The 7,560-nt window shown below is 38.5% G+C and overlaps 1 protein-coding gene across 1 annotated transcript in view; it reads right to left on the bottom strand.

The window, feature by feature from the left end:
- Arc42 (Activator-recruited cofactor subunit 42) overlaps window positions 1-6,166 on the bottom strand; it is a 106,954-nt gene extending 100,788 nt beyond the window's left edge. The window contains exon 1 of the mRNA XM_071664812.1: window positions 6,037-6,166. The gene's annotated coding sequence lies outside the window, so the exon portion shown is untranslated. The remainder of the gene's footprint in view (window positions 1-6,036) is intronic.
- Window positions 6,167-7,560: the final 1,394 nt, after the last annotated feature.

The raw sequence follows: 7,560 nt of genomic DNA, 5'->3' as shown, positions 1-7,560 counted from the left end.
TTAGCCATCTTTCTTGAGCACCCATTTGTAGAGATTGCTCTCAGCTTGTCATAGCAACTTCTAGTTGGAAGAATTAGCAAGGAGGATATGCATCATAAACGTTTTGAAATAATCTCAAAATTTGGCTAGCATTTTGCTAATGATAATAATATTTATCTACATCATTCAGCGTCTAACTGGTCTGTGATGAATAGAGTAACGTATCAGGCAGTCTTACCAACTAACATCTGAGTTGAGACCAGCACAATAACTATGACCTGTCAACAATATTGGTAACTTTATCAATTTCTTTCTACATCTGTCAGATATTACACCTGATATTCATTCAAAATCTAACAACTTTGTAAAAAAAATTTTGCTTGAATTGTATTGCATAGGTATGTCATTTATAGAATATAATGAATCACTGAATGGGTAAGTTCATTGTAAGTCAGCTTGATTGTCATAAAGATTTTGATAAGGGGGATTTTGATGTGTGGATACTGTCAGCTCATAAGGATGTTGAGAGCTACATTATAACTAGCTTTCCACATAACTATTTGGAGATCACCCTTAATTTGTAAGAAACAGAAAATGAGTATCAGCACAACTGACCTATATATAATATCATCCACTTGACATTTTGTTGACAAGACATTATTGTACAGATAGACTAAAATGTCAGATTTTAGCATTAACAGTAAAAAGCGTTGTAAAGCAAAAAGTTGATGTCAGTAAATATGATTATTTTTGGAGTGGAAGATCATACTCCATACCAAAAAGGAATGAATGTTCATTAAGAGATAACTGGAAACTACAAAATTGATATATGGAATTTTTGTGATAAATTGGTGGTTATAATAGTGAGGACAGGCTGTTATGGTTATGTTTTATTTTTGAGTCATCTAGCCAGGAGGTACTTAGGTTTAGGAACTTGAGGATAAGGTGAGATTAGGTGGGATATTCATCAAATATGACAGGCCATGGGAAGAAAGGGAGAAATCTAAGGTACAGTCAGGTGGCAAAAATCAGGAGACACCATATGAGGTCAGAGGATAGAGCAGCCAGTACTGTGGAGATACCAAGAATTTTAGGTAACAGTAAAGTCTGAATGTAAGTAATGTATACAAATTTAATGGATTAGTAGCAAATGATAAAGAATGAATTTAAAGATCGTATGTGGGAGAATGAACCTGGTATTGGACAGGACTGTCAGAGAGCATTTGACAATATAATACATGGAAAGCTGATTAACTGTTTTAACTAGTTCTCGCATGGATCTGCATTGCCTGGTAAATGGAACAATATATGCTTTCAAGCTAACAGTCAAATTTCAGCCCAAGGCTTCCTTGTACAACAATTATGCATGAATACTTCAGTTACCCTTAAGGTATGGTGTGTGGGGGAAGGTACAGTAACCCATGAAGTGTATGTGAAATTGATTAGAATTTGCTCAGAAATGATACATTTTTGGCAACTGTGACTGTAATCTATTTGATGATAAAAATTGATTTAGTGATGATATATAAAACCAAAAGCATAATATGCATGAAAGGTAACAGTGAAGATACGTCGACACTGGCTGTTTAGCATTTCTGCCTGAGGTTTTCATTTCTATTTTGTTTCTTCATGGGAAATTTGAGACCTTTTACACTTCTATGTTGTACCATGAATCTTATATGAAATTGTTTTATTTCATAAGAGAAAAAAGCATTTTTCCCTTTACTTGAAAAACACTCGACAGATTATTTTTTATGAAAAGGAACAAAGAGATGCATGTCATACAAGCCTCCTCAAAATGGGTGGAAGTCACCATTGGAGTACTGCAGAGTTCTGTTCTGAAACTATTACTATTTTTGATATATGTGCATGACTTGCCAGAAGGTATGGATTCCTACCTAAATATATTTGCAGATGAAGCAAAGGTCTTGTTCAAAATGAAAAGAAGTTCAAAGCCTGGTTGTGACAGTTGTTCTTTTTAACATAGCTGTTCATCATCCCCTAGGGACTGTTCAGTAGAATGGGTAACTGGCTAAGGCAGGTGTGTGGAAAGACAGGATGTTATCTGGGAGGGCAAAAATAGATATGTTTGAAGGTATAGTAGTCCCAACAATATTATATGTATGTGAGTCATGGGCTATAGATCAGGCTGTGCAGAGGAAGATATATATGTTGGAAATGAAATGTATGAAGATACTATGTGGTGTGAGACTGTCGGTCTGATCGAGTATCAAAAAAGTAGGAAGATGTATGGTAATAAAAAGATTGGTTAAGAAAGCTAAAGAGGGTGTCCTGAAATAGTATGGACATATCGAGAGAATGAGTGAGGAAAAATTGACAAAGAGGATAAATGTGTCAAAAGTGAAGGAAACAAAAAGATTTTTTGAGTGATCAAGTCCTGAACATGCAGGAGGGTGAAAGGTATGTAAGGGATGGAGTGAACTGGAATGATGTGGTATACTGGGGTTGTACTGTCAGTGGACTGAACCAGGGAATATGAAGCATGTGGATTAAACAACGGAAAGGTCTGTGGGGCCTAGTTGTGGATAAGGAGCTGTGGTTTCAGTGCATTACATATGGTAGCTAGAGAATGGATGAGCAAATATGGCCTTTCTCTTTCTGCCGCTTCCTTGCTAACGCATGAAACAGCTCTCTATCTATTCTATCTATATCTATGATGCCTCTTCCAATTGGAACTCCCTCAAAGGGGTGGCCAGAGCAATAGAGTCTCCATAACTAGTGAACTCCAGTGCCTCTTCTTAGCCTTTAGTGCCTTACTCTTAACAGGCCACTGGTAGAGGGCAACTCTACTGTAGTATTTACTGAGGGTCCTACCAAATATTCATACTGACTACTTTTATCTGATGTTCCTAACAACTATTACTTAATACTCCTGCCTAAATGCTCTTACCTATTACTTCTGTCTACTGCTACCACCATTTTGCAAAAAGGCAGGGCTAGTGCATAGAGCTCACAGCAGGAAAATATAGTTACGAAGAATGAGCTGTGCAAGTTAAGTGTTGTCAAGTCTTACGGATGACAAGGAGAGATTGTATGTTCGTGGACCGAATTCCACTAGTCCACATGTTAGAGGCAGAAGGAAAAGACAGCTACCTGGGTCAGCCAGCAGTTTTGGTGCACGAGACTGGGTATTAGTGATGGGTGATTTGAATGTGAAGGTGAGTAATGTGGTAGTTGAGGGTATAATTGGTGCACATGGAGTATTTAGTGCTGTGAATGGAAAAGCGGAAAAAGAAAAGACGAGAAAGTACGAATTTTGGAGGACGCAAAAAAAAAAACTTGAAATGTGCCAGGTCATAGTTATTGGGAAAGACATGCGGGTAGAGAGTTCCAAAGTTTCGACATGTAGGGAAAGAAACAGTCATAAAAATGTCCTACCATTAAGTTGCCAATGACCACTCAGTAATCATGTGACGTAGCAGCTTGTCGAGTATTGCGTTGTTTAGTTAGTGTTAGAGGAACACAAGCAACCAGGTCTCGGGAGCAAAAACCAAAGGAATACCTAGAGAAGAGGGAATGTGAACCAACATTGCGGCATAGGGCAAGAGGGTCAGATTTGGAGGTTACCCTGGGTCAATTCATAAGTCAGACCGCTTTCGATTCTGTCAAATAAGGAATTAAGGATGTAGAGATGGAACCACCTCAAATGTGAGAGCAGTACTCCATACTAGGACGAATCAATCCTTTGTACAAACGAAACAACTTCATAAAAGAAGCTTCGACATCTAAACAGGAACCCAGTTTCTTAGAGGTAGACTTAGCTATTCTTGTAATATGGTGTTTCCAAGAAAGAGTATATACTACAGTGATACCAAGTATGTTCACTGAGTCAAGAGGTGGAATAACAACTGTTAAAGGAGAGATGAGAGTTGTGAGGGGGTTCTGAGAGAGAGAGAGAGAGAGAGAGAGAGAGAGAGAGAGAGAGAGAGAGAGAGAGAGAGAGAGAGAGAGAGAGAGAGAGCAAAAACTGGGTTTTGGAAGCATTAAGCGTAACTAGATTTCATCTTCCCTGAGATATCCTGTTCAAGTCTTGAGTTTATTGAGGATGCTGTGTCAAGACGAGATGCAGATCAAACAAGAGAAGGGGCAGAATTGAAGGACCACATATTGTCCTTAAACATCTCATTTCCAAAACATCCACCCTCCTCCGCACAACCTTATCTACAGCCCACGCCTCGCAACCATATGACATTGTTGGAACCACTATTCCTTCAAACATACCCATTCTTGCACTCCGAGACAACGTTCTCGCCTTCCACACATTCTTCAACGCTCCCAGAACCTTCGTCCCCTCCCTCACCCTGTGACTCGCATCTGCTCATGGTTCCATCATCAGGGGAGACACAGGAAAGAAACATAAAAGTTAGTTAATATACATCGAAGAGACGTAACGACTGCGCCATTTGGTTAAGAGGTGACTATCTGAATAGAGGTCGTATGCGTTCAAGTCTGGCATCAAGCGTTCATAAACTTATTATATGAAGGTAAAATCGCAAAGCCGTAGTTCAGATAATTCTATTCAACATGAAAATTTTCTATGCATGCATCACTACATGTTTCACGGAGACAATCCGCCTCATCAGATACAAACAAATCAAAAAGTTTTTAAATCCCACTGCCACAAAAAATCAGTCTTTGCTTTGGGATTTCGCCTTCATAATTGTCATTACGAACTTGTGTGATCAACATATCAATATATATATATATATATATATATATATATATATATATATATATATATATATATATATATATATTCCCTGGGGATAGAGGAGAAAGAATACTTCTCACGTATTCCCTGCGTGTCGTAGAAAGCGACTAAAAGGGAAGGGAGCGGGGGGGGGGCTGGAAATCCTTCCCTCTCGTTTTTTTTTTTTTTTTTTAAATTTCCAAAAGAAGGAACAGAGAAGAGGGCCAGGTGAGGATATTCCCTCAAAGGCCCAGTCCTCTGTTCTTAACGCTACCTAGCTATCGCGGGAAATGGCGAATAGTATGAAATATATATATATATATATATATATATATATATATATATATATATATATATATATATATATATATATATAACGTTCTCGCCTTCCACACATTCTTCAACATATATCCTCTTTGTTAATCTTTCCTAACTCATTCTCTCCATATGTCCAAGCCATTTCAACACACCCTCTTCTGTTCTCTCAACCACACTCTTTTTATTACCACACATCTCTTACCCTTTCATTACTTAGTCGATCAAACCACCTCACACCACATATTGTCCTTAAACATTTCATTTCCAATGTATCTACCATCCTACGTACAACTCTATCTATAGCCCATGCCTCGCAACCATATAACAGTGTTGGAACTACTATTCCTTCAAACATACCCATTTTGCTCTCCGAGATAACGCTCCCTCCTTCCACACATTCTTCATCGCTCCCCGTGCCTTCGCCCCCTCCCCCACCCTATGACTCGCTTCCGCTTCCATGGTTCCATCCGCTGTTAAGTCCATTCCCAGATATCTAAAACACTTCACTTCCTCCAATTTTTCTCCATTCAAACTTTCATCTCAATTAACTTGTCCCTCAACCCTACTGAACTTAATAACCTTTACTCTCAACTTTCTCCTTTCACACACTTATCCAAACCCAGTCACCAACCTCTGCAGTTTCTCACCAGAATCAGCCACTAAAGTTGTCATCGGCGAACAACTGACTCGCTTCCCATGTCCCTCTCCACGACAGACTGCATACTCGCCCCTCTCTCCAAAACTTTTGCATTTACCTCCCTAACCACCCCATCCATAAACAAATTAAATAACCATGGGGACATATATACTTGCATTAGGGCAGCAAAAGTTCCATGCAGTCACAAATTTTATAGGTCGTAGTTTTGATGAAAATAGGACATTTAAGTTCATTAAATTCTAAAGTCAAACACTGAACTTAAAGACAAAAGACTGTCCCGCTGAAGGTGAGATGTCTTGTCACTTACCTAAACCTAGAGAGGAAACCCGACCAACAATCGAGTTGATAAAAGACTAAGTTTGTTACTCACCTTCCGCCGCCCGACAAACGAACAGACGTCAGTCATGAGTATCCAGACTTGCAGATCTTCTTTTAGTCACTTTTACAGTATTTCCAGATGTAATCACACTATTTTCAGGTATTAAGTGTACTTCCAAAGGCTATATTGGAGATACGCCAGTCACTATCACTCTACGTATATATATATATATATATATATATATATATATATATATATTCCTATGAGTCCACGGGGACACACGAAAAGTTCCCCAGTGCACTTTCGTGTAATAATCACATCATCAGGGGAGACACAAGAGAGGAATATAACAGTCAGTTGATATACATCGAAGAGACGAAGCTAAGACTTCCAGTGAAGTTTGTTAGGTAAGCTTTGACAATTTTATTTTCCGTTAGTTTTGAACGATTCTGACCTTCATTTCTATCACAAATTACTACTCTTTCTGATTCCCCCCTTCCAAATCCCCTGTTCCCACGAAAAGCCCCCCATTATCGTTGGATTAAGGGTGCAGTGGGAGGGGAATATCTCAAAAGGCAATGGTATGGGTGAAAATGAAGGTAAGAATCGTGTAAAACATGTGGATGTTTGAAACTAATTTTATCACATTCTTCACCAAACACAATAAACTGCGGGAATTTTATCTTTAAGAATTGTTTACACTCAAAGTTTTTCTGGTACTTATGCTCAATTTGCATTTTTTTTCCCGCCATTTCAAGTCGTGAATCAATACTCAGTTTGGTAGATGAGTAACATATGAGTAAAGGCATGAGTGACGGTACTAGGCACTGGAACACTCAACATTTCTAAGCACACATCCAGGATACGGTACTCTAGTTTTTTTGTTTTTTTTTCCATCACCACCACCAGACCGTCACGTGAGTTCACAAACACAGACTAATCACCACTTTATTCCATATATCATTATTTTTCTTTTGTTAACTGAGACGGCACGGACATCTGGGGTCTTAATCAAGTCCATATATATATATATATATATATATATATATATATATATATATATATATATATATATATATATATATATCCTAGCCTGAGCCAGATAATTATTTTATCGACCAACCCCTAAGAATGGATGGACAGCTGGACTGACTGTGTGGACCGAATGCCATAACCAAGATTCGAACCTATTCACTCGACCTTGGGCGGCCAGTGAATACACTACAATACTCCAGTGATTCGTAGACCCTGTTCATTCTCGCACTAGAACACTCGGGTATTGCACTTGATCAAACGAACATATTTAGTCTTATTATTGTCCGTTTTTTGACACTGATTAAATACATCACACGTCAACTATACACAGATGTGTTCGTTTCACGTGTTACGGGTATGGAGGTTGGTGGAGAACTGACGGTTGGCGTGCAGTGTGCTATCTGCGTGGCAGGTAGCAAAGGGTCATAACCAGTAGTTTGGCTGTGTAAACAAAGACAAATGAAAAAAATCAAACAAACTGGGTATCACGATTTTTTTTTCCTCTTTAAGAAAACAGCTTTAAAAGCTTAGAGTAAATGA

This window comes from Panulirus ornatus, chromosome 9 (assembly GCF_036320965.1).
Source record: "Panulirus ornatus isolate Po-2019 chromosome 9, ASM3632096v1, whole genome shotgun sequence".
Lineage (NCBI taxonomy): Eukaryota > Metazoa > Arthropoda > Malacostraca > Decapoda > Palinuridae > Panulirus > Panulirus ornatus.
Note: the sequence above shows the minus strand (reverse complement) of the source record. Positions and strands in the feature narration are given on the sequence as shown.